This window comes from Manacus vitellinus, unplaced genomic scaffold (assembly GCF_001715985.3).
Source record: "Manacus vitellinus isolate BGI_N305 unplaced genomic scaffold, ASM171598v3 scaffold_31_pilon, whole genome shotgun sequence".
In the NCBI taxonomy this organism is placed as follows: Eukaryota; Metazoa; Chordata; class Aves; order Passeriformes; family Pipridae; genus Manacus; species Manacus vitellinus.
The window spans coordinates 1,133,752-1,157,837 of NW_021940379.1; positions in this window are offsets into that span (position 1 = coordinate 1,133,752).

Consider the following 24,086-nt stretch of genomic DNA (forward strand, 5'->3'; position numbering starts at 1 on the left):
CCCATCCCTCCTCCATGCCTAGGCCCCTCAGGAGCCAGGAGATGAGCCAGCCCAGCTGGGTCATTCCAGGTACTGTCACCAGCAGGGCTCATCTCCCTTGATTTATCACACCAAGTTCCTGGAAGAAGAGGACAACCAACCCAACCCAACCTGGAGCAGCCCAACAATGCCTGGAGCCTTTTGGGCAGGAGGGAATCAGCCAGCATGACACGGGGCTGGGGCAGAGCAGCAGGATGAGCCCTGGTCTTGTGGCAGATGGGCTGGCAGGGGCTGCTGCTCCTCCCTGGACCCTTGGCAGCTCAAGAGCCAGCAGAGGCACAGGAGAGGATCCTTCCTACAGAGAGCCCAGGAGCACCTTTCTCCCTTTTCCAGCAAAGGCTGGAGGCACTGGAGTGCTGGTCCTGCAGCCACGTGTGTGCCCAGCAGTGGAACAGCCAGCCTGGCTCTCATGCGCAAACTGCCACGGGCATAATTGTTTGCAGAATCAGAACCTTCATTTGCTTTGAGTTCTTCCCAACTTGCCCAGTCCCCCAGTATCTCTCTTCTCTGTCAGACGCTCTCTGTTCCAACACAAATACAGATTTTTCTGGAAATGTGATTTATTTCCCCTAATTTTGATCTCTTCTTGCATTCTTCAGTTGAAGAAGCAGAACCCGTGAAGAGTTTGGCTGACAGGAGTATTTGTGCAAACGTTTCTTTTTATTCCCTCTTCCATATTTTTCTCAAAAACAGCTACCTAAATCCAAATAAGATTAAGAGAAAAACCTCTCAAATGGGTTACATTAATTTAGTAACCAGAACCTTTGCAACGATGAAAGAAGCACAATATTCTTATGTAATAAGTCCTGCTTTATAAATGCATTAATTCTTAAACTATATTGTTTTAATAAACAAGGCTCTAGACATGCCCAAGGGCACTGGTATTCTCAGAAGAGTTTTCCAAGAAGGCTTGTGTTGTTGGATTATTATTCCATTACTTCCAAGTTCACTGAGTGGAGCTATTTTTTTTATACTCATATTGCAGTAAAAACAACAACTTTCAAATACTTTGTTGAGGAGATTGGGAATCAAAATGGAAACTATTTGTGTAGGATGAGAAGTGCTGAAAGCCTCTCGGTTCATGCAATTACATCGGGAATCTGAGGCCTGGCTTGTTAATAGGGGGTGGAGGGGTGGGGAATTTAGGTCACTGCGGTGCTTCCCGGGCTAATCCCACTCCTGGGGATACACTGGAGGAGCCGTGGCCAAGCTGGAGGGGCACCAAGTCAGTGTTGTGGGGCACAGGCAGGACCCCGCTGCTGGCCATGCCCAGAGGGACCACTTTGGGCAGAGTTGGTCCCACGGTGCCCCCCAGCCCCTCCAGCAGCCCCTGTGCTCATGGGATCTCAGGGATGTTGGTGTCTGGATGCCGAGTGCTGAGCTTGGAGCTGCTCCAGCACTGCATATCCCTCAGCCCTCTCCCAGTGCCTTCAAGCCCTGCTTCCCCACAGCTCCCCCGGATCCACGACCAGATGGGTGACCCACACTCCCACGGGCTAAGACTTTAAAGACAGAGGCTGAGATCCCATCACTTGCAATATTCCCCCCTCGCTGCTAGACTGGGAAGCATCAACCTGGAGCAATGGCTTGGGCAGAGCAGTGTGGGCAGCAAGCTCAGGGGGGCTATGGGATGCCCCTACCTTCCACCAGCTGCAGGATGTTTTCCCAGGTGATCCCACTGAGGGACGGCTGATTAAAGAGGCACCAACAAAAATTATAATAATGAGATAACTCACATATGCCCCCAAAATCAGCTTCTTGGTGATGCTGCAGAAAGCCAGGAAAGGCTTGGGAGACCCGCTGTGATGGGCCTGCTTGTGCTATATTTAAAGGATAAAACATTAATGGTGTATTCACCCCATTTATCCCTGGTCACATGTCAATGTGCAGTTTCCACATATCACAGGGGACGAGCAGCTCCCAGAGGAGCCAGCACAGAGCTGCTCTCCTCCCTCATCCTTCTGTCGGCACTGGCCACTCTTTCCAACTGGATGCAAACAAAGGGAAATCTCACCCATTTGTGCCTCTGTTGAGTATCTTCTGCCTTATTCCCTTGAATTATTAGCTCACTTTTATTGGGTTTGGCTTGCAGGAGGATGACTATTTCATCCATCAAATCAGAATCTTTTTAACACTAATACTGAATTTATAGAAGTGGTTAAACGAAGTGTTGACAATATGGACAATGTGTTTCTGATTAACGCTGCAATTTAATGGGGAGCTGCCAGCGACCAGGAGTTACTAAACCGGAGCAGCGTTTTTCCAGACCCAGCAGGCTGGAGCTCGGCAGTGCAGATGTCAGGCACAGCTCTGTGGAGGGCTGGCTGCAGCCAGGCTGCTCCCCGGGAGCTTTGCACACCTGTACTGTGCTCTTCCCCCTGTGATCATACCTGTACTGTGCTCTTCCCCTTTCCCTGGTGGGTGCATTTACCTGTGCAGGTTACTGGTAGTTCAGTCTCTTCCAGGGAAAGTGATGGTGCCCCGGAGGAGTTCTTTCCTATCGACTTGGGAGAGTGGGCTGACAGCACCCACCCTGCACGGACTCCATGGGCTCTGTGACCACGGATCTGCTGTGGGTTCTCTGGGCCGAGCTGCACCCTCGGGCACAAGCACCCAGTGAGTGTGGGTGGGTGTGTGTGATGGGACCGAACAGCCGGTCCCTGTGGCCTTGAAGAACAGCAAAACAGATTAAAATATCTTTTTTCCTTTTTCCTTTTTTTTTTTTTCTTTCTTAGTCTGTGACACAAAAAAAAAAAAAAAGGAGGAGTTGTACAAAGGAAATGGCATCTGGAACAAAAGGGAGAGGGAGAGAGGGGAGTGTGTGCCGAGCCGAGCCTTCGCTGCAGTGATCACAGCAGACATGAGAGGGATCCCTGCTACCTGGAACCTCCTCCGAGAGCACTCGCAGGGCCGGGAGCTTTGATCCCTCCTTGCCTCTCCTCGCTAATCGCCTTCATGGCAACACTGAACTTCTGAAATTCAACAGCTACTAAAATATCAAGTATCTAGGGCTGAGAAAACCTTGTGGAGTGGGAGGTTTTGTGAGGTGTTTTGGCTTCTCTCAAGTTCAGAGCAGCAGTTGGAGTTTGGAAGTTTCCTTCCTCTGGTTTTGCATCTGCTGGGTTTGCTGCTTGTTCCAGGGGGATTTGGTTCTGGAAAAAATGATGTGTCTTCCTTATATGCAGCTTAGGGTTAGAAGAGACAGGTAACACCAGACAGGATAGAAGATCTAGGTAACCCCAGGCAGGGATAAAGGAACTTATGGAATTTCCCTGTGGCACAGGGAGTGCTGCCCAGCCCACCAGCATGGTATGACCTGCCTCAGATTCATCCCTCTGCTGATGTCCAGTACAGGCTCCTACCAGTCTAAATTCCACTAGTGATGATGGGGCCATGGTCCCCATAAAATTTTGGATGCCTTGGCTTTTTGGGACTTGCTAAAACCAGGTTCATCCTTGGTAACACTGGGGAAGGGGATGAGTTCCAGGTGTGTGACAAAATAAAATCGCTTCGAATCCTCACTCAAAGTTTGAGCTAAAGCCAGGCTGACCCTTCAGTAAGTTCCTGTTACCTCAACACACCCATCTCTTGCAGCCCTCCTCCCCCACCCATCCCCAAAATATCCCAACCCCTGTCTGGTCTTGTTTAAGAGTCAGCTTCAATAGTACCTTTGTTGAGGGAGAAATCTCATTAAATGTGAGGTAAGAGGGAAGGAAAAAGTGTAAAATATCCAGATTTATTACCTGTTGTCTTCTGAGCATTTGAGAACGGGGAGCTGGGGGCAAGGGGCCACATAGAATCAGAGCTGGGAGCCGTGAGTCTTCCCCGCTGCCTGTGCTGCTTCCTGCTCCCAGGGCACTGCCTGCTCCTGGCACCGGCTTATCAAAAGAAAAACAATAAACTTTGTGCTTTTTGAGATAAAAAAGGTGAATTGATCTTACTGCATCAGACTGGTCCTAAGCTCCAGCACCCTGTGCACGTGCAGGTGGGGATGTTTATTTACTGAACTCAGAAATATTTCTCTGCTCAAAATGAAGGTTTGCCAGGAGCAGTGACTCCTGCTTTTCTTCCTGTTACAGAGGTGAAAGGAAAAGCAAACCCAGTAAATTATAGTGTCGGGTTTATTAACTCTGCTAATGAGGGAGCAGCGTGCGGGGTCAGGGGTGAGAGAGCGAGACCTTCTGCTCTGGGGCATTGCAGGCTGGGTGCCCTGAGCTGCTTCCCCCTTTCAGGATGGAGAAAGGTGCCAGGGCTAAAAACAGGCAGATTAGAGAAACCGTAACACCTGATAACATGGTTCAGCTGCCTGAACAGCCACAGCAAGCCTCGAGCACTGGATGGAGTGGTGCAGCGGTGGGGCTGTGCCCATTGCAGGATGGTGCTCCAAGGTGTCTCATGCCCGGTGCTCTCCCAGCATGGGTCCTGGGGAGTGATGTGAACATACCTGGGTTCTGGGGTGAGATTTCTATGTGAATGCAGGGACCAGGCTGCCTCTCACCTTCACCTTGCCCAGAGGGATGTGCTGCTTGCTTTGTCCTTTAAATGAATTCATTGTTGGGAAGTAATGAGATAATGTGTCCTCTCTACCCGAACATGGAGGGGGGGCCACCCACCAGGCCGAGGGGTGGGAGAAGCTGAGGCTGCCGTGGGCTACAAACAAGTAGCACTTCTGAGCTTGTTGTTGGGTGGTTTCCATGGAAAACATCACTCGGCAGCCCAGGAGTGACTTGCCAGCGCAACAGTTGCCCCCTGCACTGTGCACCTCACCCGCTCCCCCAGCCTCCCTGCCAGGCCACCACTAAACCATGCCTCTGAGTGCCACATCTACACGGCTGTTAAATCCAGAGGCTTTAAAAGCACGCAGGGGGTGCATGTCTCCCTGCTTTGGTGGTGCCAGTGTGCAAGTGCTGTGGTGTAGAGCCACAATAAAATCCTCATCCCACTCCTTTCTTGGTGAGTATGTGGAAGAGAGCTCTGATGGAGCGGGGACCCTATCCCGGGGTGATGCCCACCCTACCTGGCCTGTTTGCTGTGGGACAACTTGGGCACATCCTGCTGAGTGACACCAAGCAGTGCAGAGCTCCAGGGCTTGGCCATGGCCATTGGACTTTGTGTGGTGGTAGATGCAGGAGTGGGTTCACAGTGTCCCCGCAGAGGCAGCTTTAACTGGTGACATTAGCAAGTGGAGGGGCCCCGGGTGCCTGCTGGTCCTCCCTCCATCCACTCTGTATTCTAACCCTAATTGTCTGCAGCAACCTGTTATTACGGTGCCTTTAACATGATAGACACAAATAGGACGCACTAATCCACTACTCTTTGGTTTAAGAGTCATTACAAAGTGCTTAATTAAGTAAGCCTCACTTAATCACAAAATGTTTGCATGCTAAACGAGTTCTTGTGAAGCACGACACTTGACATATTCTGTACAAAAATAATTACAAGCGGGAGGCCTGGTACATTGAGCCTCCGAACATTTCATTTCAGGCCTTGCCCATTCATCACCAGGCTGGAATTAAAAGGCTTTCAGAGTAGAACTCCCACATTCCTGCCGGCTGAGTCACCGCGCTGCGCCGGTGCCGAAGATGCCGGTGCTGCTGCCAGTGCTGTGCCGCTGCTGTGCCTGGGTGGCTGCCACGGAGCCGCTGCCCTGCCGGCTCTCCAGGCATGTGCCGGAGCCCTGGCACGGCTCTGTCGACACCAGGTTGGTGTGGGCTGCACTGATGGGGTGGCGGCCGGCACCAGGTTGGGGAGGGGGACCACGGGAGAAGAATCCTGGGAAAGGCTGGCAGAGCATCCATAGCCCCGTGGAAGCAGCGTGATGGTGGGCACTTCATTAGTGTTAAGGTCTCCAAGCATTGTGTTCCCTTGGGATGCAGCATCTGGAAAAGGCAGGGGGAAATTCAGTGCCTCCCTGCCCCAGAGCCTCCTCTAAAGGCAAAGCCACCCTCCACCCCAAGGGGCAGTGGCTTTCTCAGACTCCATGGCCCTCAGCTGCACAAAGGCTGCCTGAATGGCATTGTGTCAGGAGCAGCCTGTAGACCGTTGTTGGATGTGCTGGTGCCCATTAAAATCCCTGTCCCTATTGGGATAATTGGGATCCTCACCCAAGCCTGCCTTTTGAAGGAAACACTTTAATTAGCGTTCTCCAGGCACAGGAATGCCCTCAGCGCCCCGTTTGTTTTCTCACACGCTGCTGTTCAGGCCAGGGTATTTTGAGCTCCAAACTGCACTGTGGAAAGTGCACAAGAGCTTCCATCCGTCCATATATCCATCCATCTTCCATCCCACAGGAGCCACAGGCACTGATGGTGGGAGAGGGAGGGAAACAGAGGGATGCATAGCTCCATCCCACTCCCAGGCAGGGCAGGATGGGCCTGATTGCAGCAGAGTTTTGTTTTGGAGGAAAGCTGGAAAAGAAATTCAACAAGGCTACAGCATCCTGTGTGACATTTTCATATCAAATCATTTCAATTTTTAATTCTGACCCAGCCTGTGTTTCAATAGTTTCATTATTTATCACGTTATGTTTTGTATTTTGCATTGTAACTCGTCTTCTGTATTAATTTTGCATGATGAATTATTTTGCTTGCTGTCAAAATCAAAATGAAATCCACGCAATTTTGTCAAAAGTAAAAGGTTTTAGTTAAGCTACAGTGAGGGTTTCCAGCTTCTTCCTCTGCACACAAGTTAAAAATCTCTGTTTCTGCTCTCCTTCCAAAAAACTGTTTGAAACCTGGAATTTGTGCAGCAGCTCCGCCGGGTGCCATTGATTTCCAGCTCCCAGGGATGCTTTTCAGCCCTGTGTGGTGAGTGAAGAAGAGGATTGGAGGGGGGGAGGGCCGAGGGGGTCAGGGGCACCAGGCCATGCTGGGGGCTGCGGCTGGCGTGGGGGTCCCAGAAGGAGCTGAGCCCCAGCCAACCTGAGCCTGCCTGGGGCTTGGACGCCGCCACTGACCCAGCAACAGGGAACACATATGGTAAAAGTTATAGAGCAACATTCCCAAACTTGGTCATCTTTGCTCCGACACAGGCGCAGGGTGCCAAGGCACGCCGGGGCTGCTGCCCACTGTGGCGGGGCCAGGGCAGGGCGAGCGCTGGGTGACCTGGTGAGTCCTGGTGAGTGAGTGAAAGCTGCCTTGTAGGGACGGACATTCACTCCTGTGAGGAAACAAAGTTATCTGCGAACTCCATCTTGAGTTAGACTGATACTTCGGCCCAAAAAGGGAGGGGTGATTGTTTTTTTCCCAAAACCTCAAAGCGTCTCATATTGCCATTTTCAAACCCAGATTTTTCATCACAAAGTGGCTTTTATCAGTTAAGCCCAATTTGGGGTTCTGCCTTTGTTTTTGGAGGAAAGGTTTAAGGAAAGAGTTTCCACAGTTCCCCATGAAACACAGTATTTCAGTGGAGTTTTAGGCTTGTCCCCAAACAGCCTTTCAATTATTCGTGGCCCTAAAACTCCACATGTTTATTTTTGGGTTGATTTTCTGCCACTGAAACAAAAGCAAATTGTTGATTATCCTGGTGTCAGCTGCTGGATGAGCCTGGGAAGGGAGCGGGACACCTTCATGCCCTGTGCCCATCCCCACATCACTGTGGTGGGAGGCTTGTGGTAGCAGAGACCTGCAGGACCTTCAGGGACTCTTCTCCCTTCCCCTCCCACTGCCCACATTCCCCTCTCAGATTTTGGTTTTCTTTTGCTTTTTATCGGGTGACTTCTCCTTTTTGCACTCTTTTGTTCCCAGCCCAGGTGTGATGAGGGGCTTCAATGCTCCAGTTGCTACCGGCTGGGTTGGTCCAGTGTCTGACGCAGCATCCTCTGCTCCCCAGCCTCGGGCACTGCATGAGCATCCTTGGGATGTGCAGGCAGCTGGGGGTCCCCAACCCTTGCCCCAGGGGGTACCAGTGGCATATGCCCCTGTAGGGCCAAGGGTGGCTGCTGCCAAGGGGCACTGGGCTCTGTCCCATTGCTGGCCAGTCGTGCGTTAGCCCACGATGGCTCCGGGCCGGATTAGCCGGGTTAAACCGCTAATGCTGCCGCTGCGTGGAAGGCTGCTTTCAGTAAGTGGCTCCCTGTAGCTTATTTGACTCCAGGCCCAACTCTAATGTCTCAGTGGGCCTGTTACATTAAGCAGGCCCAAGTGGTAGGAGATTTAAAGCATCAAAATGAAGTGCTTTATCACTCCGTACTGTGTTCTTGGCTGCTTTCGTTGGCCTCACTTCACAGGCACCGCAGCCTGCGAGCCGAGCCCTCTCGGCAGGCCCATTACAAATTCCACTTGTTGACGGTTGCCTTGTTGCAGGATTTAATGGTAGAATAATATTTACACAGTAAACTCCTCTGGAGGTGTTATAAACACCATAAAAAGGATTTTAGAAGCTTAATGAGCGTTAGTGAAGTCGAGACAGGATAATGTGGCAACTGTGCACTGTAATCTGATTTGGCACCTTCTGCACAGCAGGAGTTAGTGGGTGGAAGAGCTTTCTACTTTTTTTTTTTTTTTTTTAGCGTGTAATATTGTTTGTTTAGCACAGTGCTGAATGGGGGATGTGGAGTGAGGTGCCCACAAACTGACTGACTCGATTGCCCTCCAGTGTGGGGAGTGCAGGCTCTGGCACTGCTGGTACCTTTGATCAGGACATCGTGGTCACTTTGTGTCAGATGTGAAAGGATCAGTGTGTGGGCCAGTTTACTGCTCGGTGACACAGCCCCATGGCCATGATGGTCACAGCAATAATTCTGGGACATCAAACTGACAGAGAGTAGGTTTAGTTTAATTTTTAGGAAGACATTCTTCCCTGGGAGGGTGATGAGGCCCTGGCAGAGGTTGCCCAGAGAAGCCATGGCTGCCCCATCCTTGGAAGTGTTCAAGGCCAGCTTGGATGGGGCTTGGAGCAACCTGGTCCAGTGGAAGGTGTCCCTGCCCATGGTATGGGGGTGGAGCTGGATGATTTTTAAGGTCCCTTCTAACCCACACCATTCTGCTATTCTACGATTCTGTGCTTTTGGGTGCAGGGAGCCAGGCAGGCAGCAGCAATGGAACAGTGGCTCTCCTAAGGCAGGAAATGCAAGGCAGGGGGTGGATGAGGATTTGGGGGCTGGGATCTCCTCTGAGCAGCACTGCGAACAGCCCAGCGTGGGAACAAGGGGCTGTGCCGGGGGGCGGGGGGGTGAGAGACTCCTGCCATCCCTAGGCTGGCCCAGATCCCTGGCACGGGGAGGGATGCAGGAGGGGCAGGCCTGAGAGCAGCAGGCACCACTGTCGTCCTGGCAGCCTGCTGCAGCCCTGTGTTTTCCTATATCTTTTTAATGTTAAATTCATGTTTCCTCCTTTAGCTGAGCTGAAAATACCCCCGTTATCTCTGTGCATACACATATGGACATGCACACAGATGCATCCGGGTATTCTGGGAGCAATTGTGAATCAGCCCCAGGGTTGGTTATTCACGTACAGATATTTTGAGGTTCTGTTTCGAGGAGGCAGTGAGGGAGCAGGTTTTCTGTGTGGGGTTCCTGTGTTTCTTCATGGACTGTGGACATCTCCCAGGGGAGGGAGGACGGAGACCATCCCCTGTGCATGGCGATGCCGAGCTCCCGTCTGTGCCCAGTGCTGGCAGAAGAAAATTGTTGCTGGGAACATTCACATTTCTGCAGAGGGCTTTTTGGGCATCTGCTGAAATGATTTTTCAGAATTTAGATTATTTTTCACTTTTAATTTTGAATGTTTTTATATATTATATTTTGTTGTTACATAAACATATGAAAGATCTTTTAAAAAAACCCTTTTTAATGCATATTGTCAAAAATTGGTGTTATTTTCAACTCGAGAACCCACCCCAAAGGTGAGGTGCAGTGTTTCAGCCGTGAAGCGACCGTATGCCTCTCCCACAGCCCCTCTCCCATATTTGGCCCTGCCCCTACAGCACAGAGCCCTCTATCCACCCACTCGGGGCCAGACCCATCCCCTCCCAGACCAGATGCTGCGTAGGGGCTGGTGAATTTTGAGGACTTTGATTTTGACACTCGAGGAACTACCCTTGGCCTTTCCAATTTCCGAGGGACGTGAGCAGCCGTGAATCTGGAGGCTGACTTGCCAGCAGCAAAAAGCTGCCTTTTGTAAATAAGCCAATATTTTCTTTCTTTCAAGGGGAAGCTGACAAAGATCAATACCGGCCTGCAAAAGACATTGCCCTCTTAAGAATTAGCCCTTTGCAGAATCATTAATCCAGGAAGCTGTTACAGGGTGACAAGAGCACGGAGGCTCTGCCAGCTCCTGGAGGGATGGCAGCAACATCCCCTTATGCACAGAAAAACAAACCAAATGAGCTCGCCGAGAAAATCGTGGCCATGCAATGGGCCCGAGGAGCCCATTGGACTTTAATTAAGGAAGGCTGGCTGCGCTCTTAATCAGTGTCGATAAAGTTTCCTGGTGTTTTGACTCCCACCAGGTCTGTGCAGGGCTGAACTGGTGGCATGTTGCGGCTGTTCCATCCCTGCAAATGTTCAAGGCCAGGCTGGATGGGACTTGGAGCAACCTGGTCCAGTGGAAGGTGTCCCTGCCCATGGCAGGGGGTTGGAACAAGGTGGTCATTAAGATCCCTTCCAATCCAAACCACCCTGTGATTCCATGTCCCCTGTACCAACTCCATCCCTGTGCAGGGGACATGATGAGAGGGCCCCTATCTGAGCCCTCCCAGCTTCTCTTCTGGCAGCACCATTCACCTCTCCCAAACACCCAAGAAGAGGCAGGGTTTGGGGAACACCTCTGCTCCCACACTCAGGGCAGATTCACCTCCCCGGACACAAGGCAGGGCCATGAGAAGTTGAACTCAGGTGTTTGAGGGGAGCAGGGCTGACCAGATGTGGTTTATCAAATTATGTGAATCACAGTTGACCAATAGGGCCATGGAATTAGTTTACAGAAATGAAGATCATCAGGGGCTGAATTAGTCAGTGCCATGACTAAGAAGGAGCCTGTCCTGTCTGCATATCCAGTGGGTGACCCACAGAGCACAGAAGGGGCCACTAGGGAGGGTGCAGGGAATGGAATTGGTGAGACCCATTCTGTAAATACCTGTTGCCATCATCAGCAGTAAAACTATTTCCCTGTTGTTTTGTGGAAGCTGTTCACCTTCCCCTGGTCTCCGTAGCTCTGCTCTTTCCCTCTAGTTTGCACCAGGATCATAAAAATATAGTTGAATGGGAACCAGCTCAGTTGAGCTGAATACAAGGCTCTGTGGAATTCAGGAAGCTCACATGTGCTCCTGAAAACTGGCATCCAATCCCTCTCGGATCAAAGGACAGTTTTCTCTCTTGAAACAAACCACTGTTGGGCCACCAGCTAGCACAGTGACATGGTGGTGGCATGGTGCTGGAGGAACCCTGCTGCACCACCAGGGGAAGGTGCCCATGTGGCACCGGGGCAGACCTCAACCCACAGCAGGCACACGAAGTGCACAGGGTGAACTGTGGACGTGTGGCTGTGAGATAATGCCTATAATCTGATTTAACCAAGAAGAAAAAATCAGCCAGAAGCTGAGCCAGTGGCGTGTCTGATGAAGAGCTAGAAATGGAAAAATAATTCCAAGCAAGGCATTTGTCACAACATTGCAGGGTCACCTGATAAGCAAGGGATGCCGAAGAAGGAAACAGTTCTCGGGGTAATTACAATTTCTAAGAAGTTTTGCACTGGCTCTGTTATTTTTGGGGGGGTGGTGATTGGCACCGCAGTGCTGTGGCAGCACCAGGAAGGCACCACAATAGAGCTGTAATTTACAGGGCTGGAACAGTGGAGCCAGAAATGTGTTGGGAATTACTGCTAATCTTTACAGATTCAGTAGTTCCTATGCCAGCCAAGGTGGTTTGGGTTACAGGTTCAGGAGGAAACCTGGGTGGTGATCTCATGCTGCCTGAGCATCTCCTGCCTGAGACCCAGTGGTTCCGAGGGAACTGGAGCAAACATTGCCTGAGTGAAGAGCTCTCACTTCTGCCTGAATGAAGAGCTCTTGGCTCCTCGAGGCTCCCATGAGAGCAGTTATAAAGAGGAAAAAAGAGGAAGAAAGTTGCCTTTATCACGTTTCCTTAATGAAAGGGGCTCTAAGAGAGCTGAAGAGGGACTTTGGAAAAGGGCCAGGAGTGACAGGACAGGGAGGAATGGCTTCCAGCTGCCAGAGGGCAGTGTTAGATGGGATACTGGGAAGAAATTCTTGTCTGTGAAGGTGGTGAGGCCCTGGCACAGGTTGCCCAGAGAAGCTGTGGATGCCCCATCTCTGGAAGTGTCCAGGGCCAGGTTGGATGGGGCTTGAAGCAACCTGGTCTAGTGGAAGGTGTCCCTACCTGTGGCAGGGGGTAGAACTGGGTTGTCTTTAATGTCCCTTCCAGCTGAAACCATTCTGTGATTCTATAATTAAAAGTGCTCTAAAGCCAAGAGCAGTAGGCACAAGGCAGTCACTGTGCAGGCACGATTTGGGATAACACTATTTTTTTAAGGAGTTTTTTTTCTAGGTTGTTCCATTCCTGTTTAACACATGGCTGAGCGAGGGCTGAGAAGGGAATTTCTGCCATGAAAGCCCCTCTTTGCTCTTGGGCCCTCCGTCCCCTGCCAGCACAGAGCGGTGCAGCTCTGTCACATCAGGCAGCTGCCTGTGTTCAGCAGAGTTAAAAAAAAAAAAAAATCACACTTTTTTCATTTGTGCTGATTTGCATATTAATAGTTTGCATATTAAACAACTACTTCAGAGGGTGGGCGGGCTAATGAATGCAGCAGTCTCTTCTATTTTAACTCAATTTGCCTCATCCATATTCCAATGACTTTGGGGATTGGTATTCAGTTTTCATTGAAATTATCCAAGCCAGACCTAATTTGTGCTGCCCTTCCATTAATCCAATTAATTAGCACCATTGATGTGTGCTGCCTTTGTAACGGCGCTTTGTGCGGTGCCGGTGCCGCTGCTGCTAATGACAGCCTGGGATCAGAGCAAGTAACGAGCAAACCAAAGGAGCGTTTGACCCTTCATGTACCCTCACACAATGCAGCAGTTTGGAGTCTGGAGGCCCTAATTTAGGTTCGATAGCCCAAATTATAGACAATAATTCAATATTCTTTGTGGGGAGCTGAGCAAGTGTCACCCTGCCATTTGTTTAGCTTATCATTTTTTTCCTGCCTCTTTATTTATGTACTTTTTTCCCCTTTTCATTATTTTCCAACCTGGCCTCCCTACTCCACCTCCAGCATTGATTTCTGACCTTGTTCCACTGAGAGGGCTGAGGATCTCTTTACTCTGAAGGAATTCATTAACCTTTCCCCTGCCCAGAACTGGAGAGAAAATCTTTATATTTTTAAGTAAGGCAAATAAACACTGGCAGTGATTAGTGGACTCCCCTCGCTGGCTGCTCCCCAAGAACTCCTCTCCAAGAACTCCTCTGCCAGCTTAGGAACCATTTCTGCGTTGCACTTTTTGGGTAATTTTGCATTAGAAATCATCGTGTAAACACTGACTGAGTTTATCCAGAGCCTGGCTTCTCTGGTGCTGTCCGTGCTCTGTCATCCCTCTCTGCACTAGGAACCATCCTGGCTCTTCCTCTTGCCATGGCCTGGCTTCAGCATGAGGCCAGTGCCCAAGTGACCCAGGTGTCCCCTCAGTGGTCAAGTCAAACATACAATTAAATGTGACATAAGAGCAGTAAAAAGCCAATCCTATGGCCACACCTCTGGGCCAGGATATGTCCTCAAAGTGCCACCAAAGCCCCAGGGATAGGGGATGTGGGGGAGCTATAGATGTGTCCAGATGCTGAGGAAGCAGCCACTGCACCTGGCATGCCTAGTCTCCCTCATCCTTCCATCCCTGGCTCACTGGAGGAGGAGAATCTATTAAAGGAAGCGTTTAGCTGTGGTTATCCACAGGTAGGTCACTAAACTCATTAAGGTAATTAATTACACGCAGCACATTCACTCGGTCCATAAGTGTTTGAACTGTAAGGAGACAGGAATTGTCAGCTCCGGGGGGAGGATAGAGAGTTAATTTGCAAAGGGATATGGAGATTTGGGTGCTCAGCTTCCTTTTAACTGGAACTAAAGCTGAATGGTTTTTCAGGAAAATTCTCAAGAAGGCAGGAAAGCCCTATTCCAGGAAGGCTGGTGGTAATTTGTCAGAAGCGGTGTTTGGGCTGAAACAAATCTGTTCATTTGAGACTTTTAGAATCTCACAACAGATAATTTTAAAATTGCTACAAGAGTAAAGACTGAACCTGGTTTTAACAGTACTTCGTTTCCCTCACTTCAACCAAAATTTCATTTTGCGACAATAGGCGTAGTTTGTGAGGTGTTTGTGCTGTGCAAGAACGAGGTTTTCCGGAGGTGTTCTGTGTCAGCCTGCTCACACCTCCCAGGCAGGCAGGGATGCACTCCTGTGGCTCTGAAGGGTCAAAGTGCTGCCAGGGATGGTCACTCCTTCCTGGGCTGGGACCATGGCACAGGGGACATGGTGCCCGTGCCGGTGCCCCCTGGGCCACAGGCATGGCTTTGACACTGCCAAATGGGGACTCTCCACAAGCCTGTCCTCCTGCGGCTCTCTGTGCTGTTCCCAATCACTCTCAGCATTATAAATCATGCCATCAGAATAGCAGCTTATACAGTCAGTTGCCTGCAAGATTTTACTGATTAACCTTAAAATCTGCTATAAATCTTATTCCCTTACTTTCTCGTGGAGCATCGGGAACCCAAACAGGCTCCTGTGCCGTTGGGGCTGACGTGCTGCACTGCAATGTGCCAAGTAACGTGGGCCATGTGGTTCTAAAAAAAATATTAAAAGCCTCCCTCCTCTTGGGGTCCTGTGCTCCCAGAGGCAGAGGGAGGGAGGACCATGTGCAGCTGCCTGCTGTTACCCTGAAGCTCCGGCTTTGCCAAGCTCTGGGGTCATCCAAAACTTTCAATCCCTCTGGATGATCTTTGGTAGTGGCAAGAATAGCGAGTGAAGCACCCAAAACCAGGTGGCATGGAATGGATATTTATTTCTTTTTCTGAGATGGGAGCCTTCTTACCAACCTGCACAATCCCGCTGCCTGTCTGGCACTGCTGCAGTAGGATCCCGTTTAGTGGCATCACTCAGGACTTGTCACATTACGGTATGTCACAACATGTCAGGCTCTGACAGGCTGGATACCTGCTATTAACTTGCAGACTAGTTGCAAATACAAAATAGAGGTGGTGAATGGAGGCAGTGCCAGAAGCAGAGCGGACGCCCGTGCTGGTACCTGGAGTGTGGCTCTGTCGGCCTGGCTTTGCAGAGTAGTCCTGGGCTTTGGCATGCTCAGCTCAGATATGGGAACATGGCCTCCAAAATGGTGCCAAAGAGCTGGACTGGTTTAAAATTCCTCCTGACACGGAAGTATCAGTTTAATCCTGATAGAGCATCCCAGCACTGAAGCTGTCAGCACCATCAGAAGCAGCAGCACATGCAGCCAGTGTCCCTGCTATACCTGTGACTGTACCTGATGCTCCAGGGAAAGGTGGAGAAGCAGGATAAGGCTGAAGGCTGAGGTGTGCATTGGGGAGGGATTCCTTCCTGTTCCTGCATCTGGCTCACAGAAATCCCTGAGGCTCATTTAATTAATTGGCTGCCTGTGAGTGCAGTACAGCTAACACAGTCGATCAGGTCTCCTTTTGCCCCTGTTGTGATATAACTCACCCTCAAATCAGAGGTTTAATTACAGGATCACTCTGCCTCCTCATGCTGTTCCTCCCAGGAACCGGACAAGCTCTGTCTTGAAGGCAGCTGCCATCTGGCCTCCAGGACCTCACCTGGGGGGTCTGGGAGGTGTGGACTCGCACAGATTGAGAGAGGGAGGGTCATGCTGCAGGAGATGGGACTGCAGGAGTGGAAACAGCTGGAACCTGGTGGCTGGGGGGGTCCTGCTGGGACCCCTCCTGCATAGCTACGGGGAGTGCACAGACGCTGTGATGCAGTGAACAGTGATAATCCTCAGGTTTTTTCTGCTCCTGGTACCCACAGGCACTCCATGGGAAGCCCCCCAGCTTGGGAGCAGGGGCAGCAACACTGTGGACCTGTTGGGGGGAGAGGAGAGCTGGTCCTGACTGTGCTGGAGGCCAAGGCAGAACACATGAGCCACTGTTGGAATCCTGGCACCTCAGCCTGGTGCTGCTGCTCTGCACATCTGGAGCTGTTGCAACCGCATCTTTCAACAGATCCTGGATGGATGACAGCTCTCTGTCCCTTCCTGTCCTGGGACAGCCCTGGCTTGCCAGCAGTGCCGATGGTTCCTCACCATCAAGCTGAGCTGGGGGCATCCGGGCAGAGCCCAGCACCCCCTGACACCCCAGACGGGCTGATCCTCTGCGTCTGGGCTTCCTGTGCAGCTACATAACCTCCTCGTCTTCCACAGGTCCCTCATACTGTAACAAGCCAAAAAACAGGCGGGTTTTTATTTGCTTTATTATTAAGCTGATGAGGTTATTTAGCCCGTTTTATGCCCCATTAAATTCTGTGTTTGAAATTCTGTGGAGAGCTGGAGCTTTGCAAACAAAAAGCACCGCCACCGGGGTTTGCCTTGGAGCACCCGAGCCCATGTTTACTCCCTGGGTATTCTCTACTTCCCCAGGCTGGTGTGGCTGAGAGAGATGAATGCTCTGTCTGTTATTGTCACCTCTTTTCACTTTTTTTTTTCCCATGTTCTCATCACTACTTTGAGTGCTTCTTATTTTCCTTGCCTCTGCAAGAAGCCATAAAATTCCCCAGCCCGTGTGTGGTGTGGTGTGCACTTACAAATTACCATTGAAAAATGAATTGCCTTGACAAAATCTAATGTTTTGTGACACAGCACAAATATGCATTTCATTCTTGAAGAGAAGGAAAAGGAGCTCATTGGAAATATTAAATTAAGCAGTGTAACAGCTGAGAATAATTTGGTTTTCTGCTCTGTTGCTCGTGATTTGGTACGGAGTTTGAGGTGGCAGGGCAGTGCCTGTTTAGAGTGTAAAGCACACAGATGCCTCAGATTTTATTTCTTGTTTTGGAGCAACTTTTTTTCTCTGGTGATGCCGGCTGGTGCAGCTTGGAACACGGGTTTTGGGAAAGGTCCTGGGGGCAGGGAGCTGAGGGGGAAAATACTGGCCAGTGTGTGGAAGTGTTTTCCATGGCACTGCAGTGAGTCACAGGGGACTGACGTGAGGCTGCAGCTCTGGCTTCTTCTCTGGGAGTTTAGAATAAAAATCGTTCCAGTGGAGAACAAAGCAGAGCAGGGATGGGTTTGGGAATTCCTGTGAACAGCCCTGGATCCCCGCTGCAGCCAGGCATAAATAAAGCCTTTTTTCTCTTCAGTCACCCAGCCCTTTAATTACCTGCAGGGTTCCACACAGTGACTCATTCCCAAACCTGGGGCCTGTGTGGCTCCTTGCAGAGCAGCCAGATGTGGGACTCCCTGGGATGTCACTTCCCCCTCATTCTGCCAACATCCCAATGTGTTTTTAATCCCTCTGCACCCACCTCTGATGCTCTGCCATGGGGAGTCCCTGTGGAGCACAGAGATCAGCTGGGCTGTAGCTCAGCAGTGGTGGAGCAGAGGTGTCTTGGGGGGGGGTCTGCATGGCTAGGAACAGAGCCTAGCTGTGACTTGGGAGGTGTCACAGGGTGAGGGCATCAGGAAAGTGCTGGTGTCATTGTGGTTGATAGCTGGGCAGCCAGGACCCGCTCACCCAGACCTTTCCCTTCCCAGTGTGCAGCCTCAAGGTGGGTGTCAGACCAAGGTGTGCCTCAGGGTGGATTTCTCATCACAGTTACTAGGGTTTATTCTCAGTATTAGCTATTTATTTGTCTTAAAGTAGTGTCTGGAAAGGGACCAGGCCTCCAGAGGGACAGACATCATGAAAGCACTTGGAAAACAGGAGCCCATATCCCAAACAGGCTGTGGGAGTGTGGCTGTCCCATAACAAGGCATGCTAACACACTCCAACACACCGGAGAGAGGCCACAGAACAGGGGCATCAAGTCATACAGTCCAGCAGTACCCAGAAGTCCAGCCTGATATCTGTCTCTTCCTTTTTTTATCATGGACAGCCCACCACCCCTCCAAGCCCCCTCCCAGCTGGGTGCCACAGGGCATGCACTGGAGGGAGGATGAATGCATGTAATGGATCAGGAATAGAGGTAGTGAAATCATAATGAATCCTGGCAGAAACCCCAGCATTTACAGCTCATCCGTGTGGCAGTTGAAACATGCCCTGGAGTATTTGTGTCTGGAAACACTTGCCTGTGCTGGGGAGGAGGTTCCTGCAGTGCCCATGAGCACAGCCCCTGAGGGTGTCACAGCTCAGTCTCCAAGCCTCGATTGTGGATGTGTCACCTGCTAAGGTCAGCTGTGGCCAAGGCAAGCGACCCAGCCCAGGTAGAGTCACACTCTTGACTTGCTTTAGGACAGGCAGGCTCTGACTCTTACACCCCTCACATTTTCCCCTGCCCAGCTATGCCCAGTACCCAGAGCCACTCGGGGCAACAAATGAGGCTTACGGAGATGGGAGTGCACTGCAGTCCCTGCCTGTCCCACGTTGGTGGCCAAGCCCAGGGCAGCTGCCAGCTCGGTCGAGGGGACCAGCCTGGCCTCGAGGTGTGCTGTGATCAGCTTCGCTTCTCTCTGGCAAAAGCCAAGTGCAACCTGCCACTCATGCCAAGGTATCTTTGGCACAGGGATGTGGGTAGAAAACCCACAGGAGTGTCAAAGCCATGGACAGTCTCCAAAGTGAGAGCAGTGTTTGACGGGGGAGAATATGCTTTGGAAAATTTACTTGATCCTTGTTTGGAAGCAGCACTGAGAAGCATGCTGAGCCCTCTGCAGACACACACATGCTGCCTTGAGGATCTCTGCACAAAGCAGAGCACTGGAAACATGTTGTCATCCACCTCCTCCCTCTCATTCCTGGCAATTGAGTAAATATCCAAGGAGCTGCTTAGATCCAAGTGCAGGAAAGCAGCCACCCAGCCCAGCACCACAGCAGGGACCCTCCGGCACTGGGTCCCACTGGAGTCACTGGGTTCCATCTCCTGCTTCCTGCCAAAGACCTGTTGGCAGTGCATCTCCTTGTCTGCTGGAGAAGGACTGGACTACGGAAGGGTGCCATGGGCGAGCTCTGCACTTTTCTGGATCATTCACTGCTTGCCAGGAATGTTGGTTTCTCCTCTCCCATAGCCAACACTGAGAGCCAAGGACTAGACATGGCACAGCTCGTGTTGTTTTAGCATCCCTCTTCCTTAAAAAAAAAAAAAAAGAAAATTAAAAAAAAAAAAAATTAAAAAAAAGAAAATCTGGACAACTTCCCAGATTGTACATCTGTCCATATAATTTACACCACGAGGATGAGGAAGTGAGGAGGGCTGTAAACTCTTTCCATCTGTGCAATGTGTGTGATGATTTTTCCATTCCTTCCTTGCTTCCCCCACCGAAAGCCCCAGGCTGGCGGCGGGTTTGCCAGCAGCGGGCAGCCTTGGTGTGCCAGGGCTGGCTCTGTGCTGTGGGGTCTGGCTGCCAGACCTCTGCCCCCCGCGCCCCTGCCCCGGTTCCTCCCAGGCCCCATCCCCCAGGAGCACCCAGCCACCTGCCGGGAAATGGAACTTACTGAAAATTTTCCTTTAGAACTATTTTGACTGAAAAGGGTGGTTTTTTCACCATTGGGTTCACAGAATCATGGAACCATTAAGGCTGGAAGAGATCTCCAAGAGCATCAGCCAAACCTTCAATCGCATACCTCCACAACCACTAAACCATATCCCAAAGTTCTTGTCTACTCATTTTTTGAACACTTCCAGGGAAAGTGACTCCACCACCTCTCTAGGGAGCCTGCTCCACTGCTTGACCACTCTTTCAGTAAAGGACTTTTTCCTAATTTCTCTTTGAAATACTCCAGTTCCTGGTTGGACCTCAGATGGGTCACCATCAGGAAGCCTCATTGGTTCACTAAAGCTGGGAAATGCCTGTGATGACTCCTGAGCCTGGCTGTCCAGCTGATCACTGGTGTAAAGGTTTTTGTTGTTATATGGGCTGGAATTCCCTGGGGAAATCCCTGTGCTCCTGTCAGAGGAGTGTGGCTTGTAGGCATGAGGCAGGACTTACTGGAGGTGATCACAGGGTGAATGGGCTCAGCTGGGCTCAGCTCTTCATGTGAGCTGGGGTTTGCTGAGCTTGGGGTGCTGCCCACAACCCGCAGCATGTCAGAGCTGTGCAGAGACTGAAATGGGCTGGGTGGGCACCGAGAGGGGCCTCAGTGCTGCCCAACTGCAGCTCCGCAGCTCCATCAGTGAAGAAATGAATGAAGGAGCAGGATGATGCCACCTCCCAGCGCCCACTCACTCCCTACTCACCAACAGGAGTTGAATTTCTTTCAGATTTCTGGTGAATCACTCCTGGGTGTGTGGGTGGGCTCGGAGGGTTTCTCTGGAGCTGCTGGGGCCCTGTGCACCAGCACCACGGCTTTGCTGAGCCTCTGCTGGGGCACCTGGGACTGGCTGTGTCTCATCAGCACTCACAGAATCTCCCTGACACCACTGACCCGCTCAGGCCAATCGTGCCAGGGGCATGAGGAGGGGATGATAGGCTGCCTTTGGGGTGGCTTTGTCCCTGGACCACCGCCCAGCACAGACAATCCAGGGGCTGCAAGAACAGCTGCAAAAATACCCTCCAGCAATGCCATCTGTGCCTTTCCCCGGGCACTGCTTCCCTGCATGGGGACTTTTTCCAGGAGGAGCAAAAAGAGTGCTCTGTTCCTGGTTCCAGGAAAAGGCTGGTGCCTTCCATCTCAGGAGTACGGCTCCCTGGCACCATGTCCCTGGGTTGCAGCCTTGCTCAGGGAGCAAACAATCAATATTTATGCTTCCAGGTGCTCTCCTGTGAGCCTTACCTAACTGGTTCCCCTCTGGTGTCCCACAGCATCCCTGTCCCTGGGCAGGGAATGCCTCATGCCGATCCCTGGGGCCCCTGGCAGCGGAGCAGCACTGACGTGGTTAACAAACATTAATAAACTTTCTGGGTAGGCACCAGGCAGGCGCTTCCTCCAGCTTGACATTCAATTCCGATTGGTGTGACTCATTAGCTATTTATTTATTTAAAGCCACGGAGCTATTTGCAATATTTTTAAGCAGCAAACACAGTGTGTGGGCAGGGAGCTGTTCTGCCTAAATGTTCGGCTCGGTGACACTGATGATAACTTATCAGAATAAATAAGGAATCTTCCAATCATGGGCTTTTTACCGAGGGCGTGTTTAGTGTGAGGTGCAGCAAAAAGTCATAATGTTTCCTTCTCAGAAACTTTTTACCAGTCTGCGTGTTACATCCAGGTTATACCCCTGTGTGGGCAGCTGCCTTCGTGCTCTCCGAGCCCCAATTAAAAAGGGAATACATCATCCCTCCACTCCTCTCCTGAAACCCTTGCAGCTCCGCCGGGTCTCTCCTGGAGCAGCTGCTTCGAGGGGGCTGGGCTGGGAATAGGCACAAGAAGGGTTTGGGCAGTGCTAGGTTGGTGAGGGATGCTTCGAGAACAAACTTTTGGCTAATCGTAATTTGGACATTTCCTTCCGTTTTCCTGCCAGCAGCAATCTCCCAAGCCCCTATCCCAACCCCAGGGGCCTGGGGGTGTGCAGAGGCTGAGATCAGGAAACTAAAAAATCAAACACTTCACATCCCCTTCTGTTTTCAAGTTATCTCATTTTTATATAACCCAGCTTGGTACAAATCCAGGAAAATTTTCTGCTGCCATTATTTTCAGGGAATTTTTTTTTTCCCTGCCATTTTGAAGTTTAAAATTTCATTTCCTTAAAACAGGAAGGAGTGTCTTGAAATCCTGAAAGATGATGAACACCTACATGCACCAAAACCCCAGCAGCAGCTTAGTTCATGAAATCTTCTGAAGTGGGGGCACATGGTTCCTCAAGCAGAGCCAGGGCAGGAGTGACCCCTCTGCTGCCTGCCTTCTAAACCAGCTGGATTATTTCTGAGGCAGTTCTGGGGGGTTTAACACACCCTGTCTGCTGAATTTTTTGCATTCTTCACCTTTTCCTCTCTCACCCATTTCCCTCACTGCTGAACAGACCTGTGGGAGCCACGTGTGCAGCTGGGGCTGGACCAAGGCAGGGACTAACTGAGGGGGTCTCTGGGGGCAGTGGTGGACTTGGGAATATGCAGCCAGGGGGGCCTGTCATGAACTCTGCCCACTGCCCCCATAATTCCAGTGAGGCCCTGGCACAGGTTGCCCAGAGAAGCTGTGGCTGCCCCATCCCTGGAAGTGTCCAAGGCCAGGTTGGATGGGGCTTGGAGCAACCTGGGATAGTGGAAGGTGTCCCTGCCCATGGCAGGAGGTGTAACAAATGGGTTCAAAGGTCCCTTCCAAACCAAACCATTCTGGGATTTTATGATTCTCTGATTCGATGAAAACTGCCAGTGATTCCAAAAACTCCCTCCTGCCACAGTACTTGGTACAAAACTCAACTGTTTTTATCTTCAAACTCAAATTAACAAAAAAAGGGGCTGGATGCCTGGCAGAGACACTCCTTTTGTGAGCTCCTGCCTGCTGCACCAGTCATATCATGTTACAGTGTGCCTTGAAACATAACATGATGTGACTGATGCAGTGTATGACGGATGGGGGATCCACCAGGAAACGCAAAAGGGCCCAATTTTCCAAAGAGCATTTTTACAGAAACAAATACAGTGCCCTTTTAACTTGTATTGATTGATTGCTAAAAAATAAGGCCTGGTTGCACTTTTGAGACTCCTGGAATTAGTTGGTAAAGGTAGCTGGAGGAGGAAGAGCTCAATGAGTGCTGCTTCCTCCCACCAGGAGGCAGAGGAGGCAGAGAAGTGCCAGAGCAGGTGGGTGGTGGGTCAGAGTCCCTGCAGTCCCCACAGTGGGTACTCAGGGAAGGGCTATGCCCGGGAGCATCCAGAAAAGGGGCTGGCAGGCTCAAACCCTCTGTGGCATTTCCATAGAATCCCAGAATCACTGAGGTTGGAAAAGACCTCCAAGATCATCGAGTCCAACCTGTGACCAATCCCCACCTTGTCACTCAGCCCAGAGCACTGAGTGCCACATCCAGTCATTCCTTGGACACCTCCAGGGATGAAGACTCCACCACCTCCCTGGGCAGCCCCTTCCAATGCCTGACCACCCTCTCCATGAGGAAATTCCTCCTGATGTCCAATCTGAACATCCCCTGGCACAGCCTGAGGCTGTTTCCTCTTGTCCTGTCCCTTGTTCCTTGGGAGCAGAACCCACCCCCCCTGGCTCCCCCCTCCTGTCAGGGAATTGGAGAGAGTGAGAAGGTCTCCCCTGAGCCTCATTTTCTCCAGGCTGAGCCCCCCCAGCTCCCTTAGCTCTTCCTTATATGATTTACCTATGGGTTTTTGGGTTGAGCATAAACTGCTGGAAAAGCAGTTCCTGGTGGGATTCCGGTGGTGGCTTAGACATCCCTCGCTGTGACCCCGCAGCAGCCACCATCCAGGATCCCCCCTTGCTGGGGCTTTGCAGCTCTTTGCACCACTTTCTCTCTCCTCGCTTCTTCCTCTTGATTAGCAGCTAAAAATCACAGCGATGTCTGGCAGGACAAAGCCTGTGACAGCAAAGGGAATATTAGGGTCAAGCTTTATTAAGAAAGAAGCTATTGAAATGACATCCTCCAACATATTGCTATTAGGGCCTTGAAGAGTCTTTGCCTCATTAATGTAAAAGGGAGGTGGCAATCTTCCTGATCAACAGTGGCAATTTATTCTAAAGTGTCCATTTTCTGGATGTCAGAGGAAGACTTTTATTTATAATCTTATTTTCAATTTCCACAAAGAACACTTCACTCATGCTCTGGGCAGGTTTTTTTTGCAGACAATAACAATTATAAAACGGTGCTCTGCACCCCCTCCCCAAAATCCCCCTTGTAGTAGTGTTGACATATGGAAATGAATCAAAATGTAATAGGCATAATTACCAGCATTGTGTGCAGGCTGCAATTAGTGTCTCTTCAAAGCAGACTTGTAATCAAAAGACACCAATAGATGA